The 13,525-nt window shown below is 43.5% G+C and overlaps 10 non-coding genes across 10 annotated transcripts; all 10 read left to right on the top strand.

Moving 5' to 3' along the window:
• Positions 1–971: 971 nt before the first annotated feature.
• On the top strand, positions 972–1,044 carry Trnar-ucu. Its single transcript has one exon. It is a non-coding gene; the product is annotated as a tRNA-Arg (tRNA).
• Positions 1,045–2,271: 1,227 nt separating this feature from the next.
• On the top strand, positions 2,272–2,344 carry Trnar-ucu. Its single transcript has one exon. It is a non-coding gene; the product is annotated as a tRNA-Arg (tRNA).
• A 1,227-nt stretch (positions 2,345–3,571) lies between these two features.
• Positions 3,572–3,644, top strand: Trnar-ucu. The gene has a single exon. It is a non-coding gene; the product is annotated as a tRNA-Arg (tRNA).
• Positions 3,645–4,871: 1,227 nt separating this feature from the next.
• On the top strand, positions 4,872–4,944 carry Trnar-ucu. The gene has a single exon. It is a non-coding gene; the product is annotated as a tRNA-Arg (tRNA).
• A 1,227-nt stretch (positions 4,945–6,171) lies between these two features.
• Positions 6,172–6,244, top strand: Trnar-ucu. The gene has a single exon. It is a non-coding gene; the product is annotated as a tRNA-Arg (tRNA).
• A 1,227-nt stretch (positions 6,245–7,471) lies between these two features.
• Positions 7,472–7,544, top strand: Trnar-ucu. Its single transcript has one exon. It is a non-coding gene; the product is annotated as a tRNA-Arg (tRNA).
• A 1,227-nt stretch (positions 7,545–8,771) lies between these two features.
• On the top strand, positions 8,772–8,844 carry Trnar-ucu. The gene has a single exon. It is a non-coding gene; the product is annotated as a tRNA-Arg (tRNA).
• Positions 8,845–10,071: 1,227 nt separating this feature from the next.
• On the top strand, positions 10,072–10,144 carry Trnar-ucu. The gene has a single exon. It is a non-coding gene; the product is annotated as a tRNA-Arg (tRNA).
• Positions 10,145–11,371: 1,227 nt separating this feature from the next.
• Trnar-ucu lies at positions 11,372–11,444 on the top strand. Its single transcript has one exon. It is a non-coding gene; the product is annotated as a tRNA-Arg (tRNA).
• A 1,227-nt stretch (positions 11,445–12,671) lies between these two features.
• Positions 12,672–12,744, top strand: Trnar-ucu. The gene has a single exon. It is a non-coding gene; the product is annotated as a tRNA-Arg (tRNA).
• Positions 12,745–13,525: the final 781 nt, after the last annotated feature.

Below are 13,525 nucleotides of genomic sequence, written 5' to 3'. Positions count from 1 at the left end.
AAATATAGCAATAGAACGCACATTTTGTACAGAAACAAATACAATGAAGAGTGAAATAATTTTGTATTACTTCACGAGTCAATGTATGTAATCCCAGTCATGATCTTTAATTCTTCCAGCCCAAGCTGAGAGGGTTTCAGTTTTCTCGGCCACAAGTGAGAAAAGTAGACTGTTTCACAACAAGATATAGTACTATGGTTCCTTAACTGTTCCCATTAAACAATGGCACTCTGTATCTATAGAGACGGCGGCAATATTCGCTTCAGCACAGGGGGCTTTTGCTGGAGACTGTCAGGAGGGGACTTGCTGGATACATGAAGGGAGAAGACCAGACAGAGACGTCTGACGCTCCGCTGACGCTTGCAGAAAACTACATTAAGTACGATTACCGCCTATAACTGACGGCGAGAGAGATGCATCATCTGTCCACGTCTCATCGAAACACACTGTCACCAAGCAATGGCTGACGCTTCGAGGACGGCACGAAATTGCCAGGGAGGTGATGCACCTAACGTTCCTGGCAAATGTGCTAACAGGGCACACACGTCCATTGGAGTGTATACATATGATGGGGACCGGCTGTGACACAGCAGTCAACCAAAGTCAAAAAATGTGACTAATCATACAGTGCTTCCAGTGTGTCGTTTACCACTTTGTGAGTGGATGCTGTTCTAAAGAGCGTAATTCCCATTTATCTGTAAACAGCGCACGTGAGCGAATCTAATAGCAGCACTGTGTTACTACTATTGTACAGAGCAACTCTGTCAATACGCAGGTGTTTCAATCAGTAGGGCCATGGTAAACAGAGCGATTCGGAGTGATGTATAGTGTCTGCTACATAAATAATAAGTCTTTGATGTAATTGCTTCAGAGAAATATGAAAGTAAGCCTATCAGAAAAGTAACGCGAGACATGTAGCACGGGTCATGTCTTGGAGAATCTCTTACATCTGAGCCCATCACTTGCGCAGCGTCCCTTTGGCGCAGAGGATAGCGCGTTGGACTTCTAATCCAAAGGTCGTGGGTTCGATCCCCACAAGGGACGGGCAGTTTTTAAAAATATGTGCCAATCACGAGATGGGTATTGACATATGGGTAACCACAAGCGTCTTCAAAAGGTGAAAATTGTTGTGACCTCAGTTCTATGCTTAAATATGTTAACCTTACACATACAAGCAAAATTCTCGTAGATCTGTTATCCATGACGCTGTTATGTGTAAATGCTGTAGAAACGGAACCATATCTTCACGTGCCTGTTCACGCAAATTTTCTTTCAATACCCAATTTTTACCTACAGATAGAAATATAGCAATAGAACGCACATTTTGTACAGAAACAAATACAATGAAGAGTGAAATAATTTTGTATTACTTCACGAGTCAATGTATGTAATCCCAGTCATGATCTTTAATTCTTCCAGCCCAAGCTGAGAGGGTTTCAGTTTTCTCGGCCACAAGTGAGAAAAGTAGACTGTTTCACAACAAGATATAGTACTATGGTTCCTTAACTGTTCCCATTAAACAATGGCACTCTGTATCTATAGAGACGGCGGCAATATTCGCTTCAGCACAGGGGGCTTTTGCTGGAGACTGTCAGGAGGGGACTTGCTGGATACATGAAGGGAGAAGACCAGACAGAGACGTCTGACGCTCCGCTGACGCTTGCAGAAAACTACATTAAGTATGATTCCCGCCTATAACTGACGGCGAGAGAGATGCATCATCTGTCCACGTCTCATCGAAACACACTGTCACCAAGCAATGGCTGACGCTTCGAGGACGGCACGAAATTGCCAGGGAGGTGATGCAGCTAACGTTCCTGGCAAATGTGCTAACAGGGCACACACGTCCATTGGAGTGTATACATATGATGGGGACCGGCTGTGACACAGCAGTCAACCAAAGTCAAAAAATGTGACTAATCATACAGTGCTTCCAGTGTGTCGTTTACCACTTTGTGAGTGGATGCTGTTCTAAAGAGCGTAATTCCCATTTATCTGTAAACAGCGCACGTGAGCGAATCTAATAGCAGCACTGTGTTACTACTATTGTACAGAGCAACTCTGTCAATACGCAGGTGTTTCAATCAGTAGGGCCATGGTAAACAGAGCGATTCGGAGTGATGTATAGTGTCTGCTACATAAATAATAAGTCTTTGATGTAATTGCTTCAGAGAAATATGAAAGTAAGCCTATCAGAAAAGTAACGCGAGACATGTAGCACGGGTCATGTCTTGGAGAATCTCTTACATCTGAGCCCATCACTTGCGCAGCGTCCATTTGGCGCAGAGGATAGCGCGTTGGACTTCTAATCCAAAGGTCGTGGGTTCGATCCCCACAAGGGACGGGCAATTTTTAAAAATATGTGCCAATCACGAGATGGGTATTGACATATGGGTAACCACAAGCGTCTTCAAAAGGTGAAAATTGTTGTGACCTCAGTTCTATGCTTAAATATGTTAACCTTACACATACAAGCAAAATTCTCGTAGATCTGTTATCCATGACGCTGTTATGTGTAAATGCTGTAGAAACGGAACCATATCTTCACGTGCCTGTTCACGCAAATTTTCTTTCAATACCCAATTTTTACCTACAGATAGAAATATAGCAATAGAACGCACATTTTGTACAGAAACAAATACAATGAAGAGTGAAATAATTTTGTATTACTTCACGAGTCAATGTATGTAATCCCAGTCATGATCTTTAATTCTTCCAGCCCAAGCTGAGAGGGTTTCAGTTTTCTCGGCCACAAGTGAGAAAAGTAGACTGTTTCACAACAAGATATAGTACTATGGTTCCTTAACTGTTCCCATTAAACAATGGCACTCTGTATCTATAGAGACGGCGGCAATATTCGCTTCAGCACAGGGGGCTTTTGCTGGAGACTGTCAGGAGGGGACTTGCTGGATACATGAAGGGAGAAGACCAGACAGAGACGTCTGACGCTCCGCTGACGCTTGCAGAAAACTACATTAAGTATGATTCCCGCCTATAACTGACGGCGAGAGAGATGCATCATCTGTCCACGTCTCATCGAAACACACTGTCACCAAGCAATGGCTGACGCTTCGAGGACGGCACGAAATTGCCAGGGAGGTGATGCAGCTAACGTTCCTGGCAAATGTGCTAACAGGGCACACACGTCCATTGGAGTGTATACATATGATGGGGACCGGCTGTGACACAGCAGTCAACCAAAGTCAAAAAATGTGACTAATCATACAGTGCTTCCAGTGTGTCGTTTACCACTTTGTGAGTGGATGCTGTTCTAAAGAGCGTAATTCCCATTTATCTGTAAACAGCGCACGTGAGCGAATCTAATAGCAGCACTGTGTTACTACTATTGTACAGAGCAACTCTGTCAATACGCAGGTGTTTCAATCAGTAGGGCCATGGTAAACAGAGCGATTCGGAGTGATGTATAGTGTCTGCTACATAAATAATAAGTCTTTGATGTAATTGCTTCAGAGAAATATGAAAGTAAGCCTATCAGAAAAGTAACGCGAGACATGTAGCACGGGTCATGTCTTGGAGAATCTCTTACATCTGAGCCCATCAGTTGCGCAGCGTCCCTTTGGCGCAGAGGATAGCGCGTTGGACTTCTAATCCAAAGGTCGTGGGTTCGATCCCCACAAGGGACGGGCAATTTTTAAAAATATGTGCCAATCACGAGATGGGTATTGACATATGGGTAACCACAAGCGTCTTCAAAAGGTGAAAATTGTTGTGACCTCAGTTCTATGCTTAAATATGTTAACCTTACACATACAAGCAAAATTCTCGTAGATCTGTTATCCATGACGCTGTTATGTGTAAATGCTGTAGAAACGGAACCATATCTTCACGTGCCTGTTCACGCAAATTTTCTTTCAATACCCAATTTTTACCTACAGATAGAAATATAGCAATAGAACGCACATTTTGTACAGAAACAAATACAATGAAGAGTGAAATAATTTTGTATTACTTCACGAGTCAATGTATGTAATCCCAGTCATGATCTTTAATTCTTCCAGCCCAAGCTGAGAGGGTTTCAGTTTTCTCGGCCACAAGTGAGAAAAGTAGACTGTTTCACAACAAGATATAGTACTATGGTTCCTTAACTGTTCCCATTAAACAATGGCACTCTGTATCTATAGAGACGGCGGCAATATTCGCTTCAGCACAGGGGGCTTTTGCTGGAGACTGTCAGGAGGGGACTTGCTGGATACATGAAGGGAGAAGACCAGACAGAGACGTCTGACGCTCCGCTGACGCTTGCAGAAAACTACATTAAGTATGATTCCCGCCTATAACTGACGGCGAGAGAGATGCATCATCTGTCCACGTCTCATCGAAACACACTGTCACCAAGCAATGGCTGACGCTTCGAGGACGGCACGAAATTGCCAGGGAGGTGATGCAGCTAACGTTCCTGGCAAATGTGCTAACAGGGCACACACGTCCATTGGAGTGTATACATATGATGGGGACCGGCTGTGACACAGCAGTCAACCAAAGTCAAAAAATGTGACTAATCATACAGTGCTTCCAGTGTGTCGTTTACCACTTTGTGAGTGGATGCTGTTCTAAAGAGCGTAATTCCCATTTATCTGTAAACAGCGCACGTGAGCGAATCTAATAGCAGCACTGTGTTACTACTATTGTACAGAGCAACTCTGTCAATACGCAGGTGTTTCAATCAGTAGGGCCATGGTAAACAGAGCGATTCGGAGTGATGTATAGTGTCTGCTACATAAATAATAAGTCTTTGATGTAATTGCTTCAGAGAAATATGAAAGTAAGCCTATCAGAAAAGTAACGCGAGACATGTAGCACGGGTCATGTCTTGGAGAATCTCTTACATCTGAGCCCATCAGTTGCGCAGCGTCCCTTTGGCGCAGAGGATAGCGCGTTGGACTTCTAATCCAAAGGTCGTGGGTTCGATCCCCACAAGGGACGGGCAATTTTTAAAAATATGTGCCAATCACGAGATGGGTATTGACATATGGGTAACCACAAGCGTCTTCAAAAGGTGAAAATTGTTGTGACCTCAGTTCTATGCTTAAATATGTTAACCTTACACATACAAGCAAAATTCTCGTAGATCTGTTATCCATGACGCTGTTATGTGTAAATGCTGTAGAAACGGAACCATATCTTCACGTGCCTGTTCACGCAAATTTTCTTTCAATACCCAATTTTTACCTACAGATAGAAATATAGCAATAGAACGCACATTTTGTACAGAAACAAATACAATGAAGAGTGAAATAATTTTGTATTACTTCACGAGTCAATGTATGTAATCCCAGTCATGATCTTTAATTCTTCCAGCCCAAGCTGAGAGGGTTTCAGTTTTCTCGGCCACAAGTGAGAAAAGTAGACTGTTTCACAACAAGATATAGTACTATGGTTCCTTAACTGTTCCCATTAAACAATGGCACTCTGTATCTATAGAGACGGCGGCAATATTCGCTTCAGCACAGGGGGCTTTTGCTGGAGACTGTCAGGAGGGGACTTGCTGGATACATGAAGGGAGAAGACCAGACAGAGACGTCTGACGCTCCGCTGACGCTTGCAGAAAACTACATTAAGTATGATTCCCGCCTATAACTGACGGCGAGAGAGATGCATCATCTGTCCACGTCTCATCGAAACACACTGTCACCAAGCAATGGCTGACGCTTCGAGGACGGCACGAAATTGCCAGGGAGGTGATGCAGCTAACGTTCCTGGCAAATGTGCTAACAGGGCACACACGTCCATTGGAGTGTATACATATGATGGGGACCGGCTGTGACACAGCAGTCAACCAAAGTCAAAAAATGTGACTAATCATACAGTGCTTCCAGTGTGTCGTTTACCACTTTGTGAGTGAATGCTGTTCTAAAGAGCGTAATTCCCATTTATCTGTAAACAGCGCACGTGAGCGAATCTAATAGCAGCACTGTGTTACTACTATTGTACAGAGCAACTCTGTCAATACGCAGGTGTTTCAATCAGTAGGGCCATGGTAAACAGAGCGATTCGGAGTGATGTATAGTGTCTACTACATTAATAATAAGTCTTTGATGTAATTGCTTCAGAGAAATATGAAAGTAAGCCTATCAGAAAAGTAACGCGAGACATGTAGCACGGGTCATGTCTTGGAGAATCTCTTACATCTGAGCCCATCACTTGCGCAGCGTCCCTTTGGCGCAGAGGATAGCGCGTTGGACTTCTAATTCAAAGGTCGTGGGTTCGATCCCCACAAGGGACGGGCAATTTTTAAAAATATGTGCCAATCACGAGATGGGTATTGACATATGGGTAACCACAAGCGTCTTCAAAAGGTGGAAATTGTTGTGACCTCAGTTCTATGCTTAAATATGTTAACCTTACACATACAAGCAAAATTCTCGTAGATCTGTTATCCATGACGCTGTTATGTGTAAATGCTGTAGAAACGGAACCATATCTTCACGTGCCTGTTCACGCAAATTTTCTTTCAATACCCAATTTTTACCTACAGATAGAAATATAGCAATAGAACGCACATTTTGTACAGAAACAAATACAATGAAGAGTGAAATAATTTTGTATTACTTCACGAGTCAATGTATGTAATCCCAGTCATGATCTTTAATTCTTCCAGCCCAAGCTGAGAGGGTTTCAGTTTTCTCGGCCACAAGTGAGAAAAGTAGACTGTTTCACAACAAGATATAGTACTATGGTTCCTTAACTGTTCCCATTAAACAATGGCACTCTGTATCTATAGAGACGGCGGCAATATTCGCTTCAGCACAGGGGGCTTTTGCTTGAGACTGTCAGGAGGGGACTTGCTGGATACATGAAGGGAGAAGACCAGACAGAGACGTCTGACGCTCCGCTGACGCTTGCAGAAAACTACATTAAGTATGATTCCCGCCTATAACTGACGGCGAGAGAGATGCATCATCTGTCCACGTCTCATCGAAACACACTGTCACCAAGCAATGGCTGACGCTTCGAGGACGGCACGAAATTGCCAGGGAGGTGATGCAGCTAACGTTCCTGGCAAATGTGCTAACAGGGCACACACGTCCATTGGAGTGTATACATATGATGGGGACCGGCTGTGACACAGCAGTCAACCAAAGTCAAAAAATGTGACTAATCATACAGTGCTTCCAGTGTGTCGTTTACCACTTTGTGAGTGGATGCTGTTCTAAAGAGCGTAATTCCCATTTATCTGTAAACAGCGCACGTGAGCGAATCTAATAGCAGCACTGTGTTGCTACTATTGTACAGAGCAACTCTGTCAATACGCAGGTGTTTCAATCAGTAGGGCCATGGTAAACAGAGCGATTCGGAGTGATGTATAGTGTCTGCTACATAAATAATAAGTCTTTGATGTAATTGCTTCAGAGAAATATGAAAGTAAGCCTATCAGAAAAGTAACGCGAGACATGTAGCACGGGTCATGTCTTGGAGAATCTCTTACATCTGAGCCCATCACTTGCGCAGCGTCCCTTTGGCGCAGAGGATAGCGCGTTGGACTTCTAATCCAAAGGTCGTGGGTTCGATCCCCACAAGGGACGGGCAATTTTTAAAAATATGTGCCAATCACGAGATGGGTATTGACATATGGGTAACCACAAGCGTCTTCAAAAGGTGAAAATTGTTGTGACCTCAGTTCTATGCTTAAATATGTTAACCTTACACATACAAGCAAAATTCTCGTAGATCTGTTATCCATGACGCTGTTATGTGTAAATGCTGTAGAAACGGAACCATATCTTCACGTGCCTGTTCACGCAAATTTTCTTTCAATACCCATTTTTTACCTACAGATAGAAATATAGCAATAGAACGCACATTTTGTACAGAAACAAATACAATGAAGAGTGAAATAATTTTGTATTACTTCACGAGTCAATGTATGTAATCCCAGTCATGATCTTTAATTCTTCCAGCCCAAGCTGAGAGGGTTTCAGTTTTCTCGGCCACAAGTGAGAAAAGTAGACTGTTTCACAACAAGATATAGTACTATGGTTCCTTAACTGTTCCCATTAAACAATGGCACTCTGTATCTATAGAGACGGCGGCAATATTCGCTTCAGCACAGGGGGCTTTTGCTGGAGACTGTCAGGAGGGGACTTGCTGGATACATGAAGGGAGAAGACCAGACAGAGACGTCTGACGCTCCGCTGACGCTTGCAGAAAACTACATTAAGTACGATTACCGCCTATAACTGACGGCGAGAGAGATGCATCATCTGTCCACGTCTCATCGAAACACACTGTCACCAAGCAATGGCTGACGCTTCGAGGACGGCACGAAATTGCCAGGGAGGTGATGCACCTAACGTTCCTGGCAAATGTGCTAACAGGGCACACACGTCCATTGGAGTGTATACATATGATGGGGACCGGCTGTGACACAGCAGTCAACCAAAGTCAAAAAATGTGACTAATCATACAGTGCTTCCAGTGTGTCGTTTACCACTTTGTGAGTGGATGCTGTTCTAAAGAGCGTAATTCCCATTTATCTGTAAACAGCGCACGTGAGCGAATCTAATAGCAGCACTGTGTTACTACTATTGTACAGAGCAACTCTGTCAATACGCAGGTGTTTCAATCAGTAGGGCCATGGTAAACAGAGCGATTCGGAGTGATGTATAGTGTCTGCTACATAAATAATAAGTCTTTGATGTAATTGCTTCAGAGAAATATGAAAGTAAGCCTATCAGAAAAGTAACGCGAGACATGTAGCACGGGTCATGTCTTGGAGAATCTCTTACATCTGAGCCCATCAGTTGCGCAGCGTCCCTTTGGCGCAGAGGATAGCGCGTTGGACTTCTAATCCAAAGGTCGTGGGTTCGATCCCCACAAGGGACGGGCAATTTTTAAAAATATGTGCCAATCACGAGATGGGTATTGACATATGGGTAACCACAAGCGTCTTCAAAAGGTGAAAATTGTTGTGACCTCAGTTCTATGCTTAAATATGTTAACCTTACACATACAAGCAAAATTCTCGTAGATCTGTTATCCATGACGCTGTTATGTGTAAATGCTGTAGAAACGGAACCATATCTTCACGTGCCTGTTCACGCAAATTTTCTTTCAATACCCAATTTTTACCTACAGATAGAAATATAGCAATAGAACGCACATTTTGTACAGAAACAAATACAATGAAGAGTGAAATAATTTTGTATTACTTCACGAGTCAATGTATGTAATCCCAGTCATGATCTTTAATTCTTCCAGCCCAAGCTGAGAGGGTTTCAGTTTTCTCGGCCACAAGTGAGAAAAGTAGACTGTTTCACAACAAGATATAGTACTATGGTTCCTTAACTGTTCCCATTAAACAATGGCACTCTGTATCTATAGAGACGGCGGCAATATTCGCTTCAGCACAGGGGGCTTTTGCTGGAGACTGTCAGGAGGGGACTTGCTGGATACATGAAGGGAGAAGACCAGACAGAAACGTCTGACGCTCCGCTGACGCTTGCAGAAAACTACATTAAGTATGATTCCCGCCTATAACTGACGGTGAGAGAGATGCATCATCTGTCCACGTCTCATCGAAACACACTGTCACCAAGCAATGGCTGACGCTTCGAGGACGGCACGAAATTGCCAGGGAGGTGATGCAGCTAACGTTCCTGGCAAATGTGCTAACAGGGCACACACGTCCATTGGAGTGTATACATATGATGGGGACCGGCTGTGACACAGCAGTCAACCAAAGTCAAAAAATGTGACTAATCATACAGTGCTTCCAGTGTGTCGTTTACCACTTTGTGAGTGGATGCTGTTCTAAAGAGCGTAATTCCCATTTATCTGTAAACAGCGCACGTGAGCGAATCTAATAGCAGCACTGTGTTACTACTATTGTACAGAGCAACTCTGTCAATACGCAGGTGTTTCAATCAGTAGGGCCATGGTAAACAGAGCGATTCGGAGTGATGTATAGTGTCTGCTACATAAATAATAAGTCTTTGATGTAATTGCTTCAGAGAAATATGAAAGTAAGCCTATCAGAAAAGTAACGCGAGACATGTAGCACGGGTCATGTCTTGGAGAATCTCTTACATCTGAGCCCATCACTTGCGCAGCGTCCCTTTGGCGCAGAGGATAGCGCGTTGGACATCTAATCCAAAGGTCGTGGGTTCGATCCCCACAAGGGACGGGCAATTTTTAAAAATATGTGCCAATCACGAGATGGGTATTGACATATGGGTAACCACAAGCGTCTTCAAAAGGTGAAAATTGTTGTGACCTCAGTTCTATGCTTAAATATGTTAACCTTACACATACAAGCAAAATTCTCGTAGATCTGTTATCCATGACGCTGTTATGTGTAAATGCTGTAGAAACGGAACCATATCTTCACGTGCCTGTTCACGCAAATTTTCTTTCAATACCCAATTTTTACCTACAGATAGAAATATAGCAATAGAACGCACATTTTGTACAGAAACAAATACAATGAAGAGTGAAATAATTTTGTATTACTTCACGAGTCAATGTATGTAATCCCAGTCATGATCTTTAATTCTTCCAGCCCAAGCTGAGAGGGTTTCAGTTTTCTCGGCCACAAGTGAGAAAAGTAGACTGTTTCACAACAAGATATAGTACTATGGTTCCTTAACTGTTCCCATTAAACAATGGCACTCTGTATCTATAGAGACGGCGGCAATATTCGCTTCAGCACAGGGGGCTTTTGCTGGAGACTGTCAGGAGGGGACTTGCTGGATACATGAAGGGAGAAGACCAGACAGAAACGTCTGACGCTCCGCTGACGCTTGCAGAAAACTACATTAAGTATGATTCCCGCCTATAACTGACGGTGAGAGAGATGCATCATCTGTCCACGTCTCATCGAAACACACTGTCACCAAGCAATGGCTGACGCTTCGAGGACGGCACGAAATTGCCAGGGAGGTGATGCAGCTAACGTTCCTGGCAAATGTGCTAACAGGGCACACACGTCCATTGGAGTGTATACATATGATGGGGACCGGCTGTGACACAGCAGTCAACCAAAGTCAAAAAATGTGACTAATCATACAGTGCTTCCAGTGTGTCGTTTACCACTTTGTGAGTGGATGCTGTTCTAAAGAGCGTAATTCCCATTTATCTGTAAACAGCGCACGTGAGCGAATCTAATAGCAGCACTGTGTTACTACTATTGTACAGAGCAACTCTGTCAATACGCAGGTGTTTCAATCAGTAGGGCCATGGTAAACAGAGCGATTCGGAGTGATGTATAGTGTCTGCTACATAAATAATAAGTCTTTGATGTAATTGCTTCAGAGAAATATGAAAGTAAGCCTATCAGAAAAGTAACGCGAGACATGTAGCACGGGTCATGTCTTGGAGAATCTCTTACATCTGAGCCCATCACTTGCGCAGCGTCCCTTTGGCGCAGAGGATAGCGCGTTGGACATCTAATCCAAAGGTCGTGGGTTCGATCCCCACAAGGGACGGGCAATTTTTAAAAATATGTGCCAATCACGAGATGGGTATTGACATATGGGTAACCACAAGCGTCTTCAAAAGGTGAAAATTGTTGTGACCTCAGTTCTATGCTTAAATATGTTAACCTTACACATACAAGCAAAATTCTCGTAGATCTGTTATCCATGACGCTGTTATGTGTAAATGCTGTAGAAACGGAACCATATCTTCACGTGCCTGTTCACGCAAATTTTCTTTCAATACCCAATTTTTACCTACAGATAGAAATATAGCAATAGAACGCACATTTTGTACAGAAACAAATACAATGAAGAGTGAAATAATTTTGTATTACTTCACGAGTCAATGTATGTAATCCCAGTCATGATCTTTAATTCTTCCAGCCCAAGCTGAGAGGGTTTCAGTTTTCTCGGCCACAAGTGAGAAAAGTAGACTGTTTCACAACAAGATATAGTACTATGGTTCCTTAACTGTTCCCATTAAACAATGGCACTCTGTATCTATAGAGACGGCGGCAATATTCGCTTCAGCACAGGGGGCTTTTGCTGGAGACTGTCAGGAGGGGACTTGCTGGATACATGAAGGGAGAAGACCAGACAGAGACGTCTGACGCTCCGCTGACGCTTGCAGAAAACTACATTAAGTATGATTCCCGCCTATAACTGACGGCGAGAGAGATGCATCATCTGTCCACGTCTCATCGAAACACACTGTCACCAAGCAATGGCTGACGCTTCGAGGACGGCACGAAATTGCCAGGGAGGTGATGCAGCTAACGTTCCTGGCAAATGTGCTAACAGGGCACACACGTCCATTGGAGTGTATACATATGATGGGGACCGGCTGTGACACAGCAGTCAACCAAAGTCAAAAAATGTGACTAATCATACAGTGCTTCCAGTGTGTCGTTTACCACTTTGTGAGTGGATGCTGTTCTAAAGAGCGTAATTCCCATTTATCTGTAAACAGCGCACGTGAGCGAATCTAATAGCAGCACTGTGTTACTACTATTGTACAGAGCAACTCTGTCAATACGCAGGTGTTTCAATCAGTAGGGCCATGGTAAACAGAGCGATTCGGAGTGATGTATAGTGTCTGCTACATAAATAATAAGTCTTTGATGTAATTGCTTCAGAGAAATATGAAAGTAAGCCTATCAGAAAAGTAACGCGAGACATGTAGCACGGGTCATGTCTTGGAGAATCTCTTACATCTGAGCCCATCAGTTGCGCAGCGTCCCTTTGGCGCAGAGGATAGCGCGTTGGACTTCTAATCCAAAGGTCGTGGGTTCGATCCCCACAAGGGACGGGCAATTTTTAAAAATATGTGCCAATCACGAGATGGGTATTGACATATGGGTAACCACAAGCGTCTTCAAAAGGTGAAAATTGTTGTGACCTCAGTTCTATGCTTAAATATGTTAACCTTACACATACAAGCAAAATTCTCGTAGATCTGTTATCCATGACGCTGTTATGTGTAAATGCTGTAGAAACGGAACCATATCTTCACGTGCCTGTTCACGCAAATTTTCTTTCAATACCCAATTTTTACCTACAGATAGAAATATAGCAATAGAACGCACATTTTGTACAGAAACAAATACAATGAAGAGTGAAATAATTTTGTATTACTTCACGAGTCAATGTATGTAATCCCAGTCATGATCTTTAATTCTTCCAGCCCAAGCTGAGAGGGTTTCAGTTTTCTCGGCCACAAGTGAGAAAAGTAGACTGTTTCACAACAAGATATAGTACTATGGTTCCTTAACTGTTCCCATTAAACAATGGCACTCTGTATCTATAGAGACGGCGGCAATATTCGCTTCAGCACAGGGGGCTTTTGCTGGAGACTGTCAGGAGGGGACTTGCTGGATACATGAAGGGAGAAGACCAGACAGAGACGTCTGACGCTCCGCTGACGCTTGCAGAAAACTACATTAAGTACGATTCCCGCCTATAACTGACGGCGAGAGAGATGCATCATCTGTCCACGTCTCATCGAAACACACTGTCACCAAGCAATGGCTGACGCTTCGAGGACGGCACGAAATTGCCAGAGAGGTGATGCAGCTAACGTTCCTGGCAAA

Source organism: Schistocerca piceifrons, chromosome 1, assembly GCF_021461385.2.
Source record: "Schistocerca piceifrons isolate TAMUIC-IGC-003096 chromosome 1, iqSchPice1.1, whole genome shotgun sequence".
In the NCBI taxonomy this organism is placed as follows: Eukaryota; Metazoa; Arthropoda; class Insecta; order Orthoptera; family Acrididae; genus Schistocerca; species Schistocerca piceifrons.
This window is presented reverse-complemented; position numbering and strand designations above follow the sequence as displayed.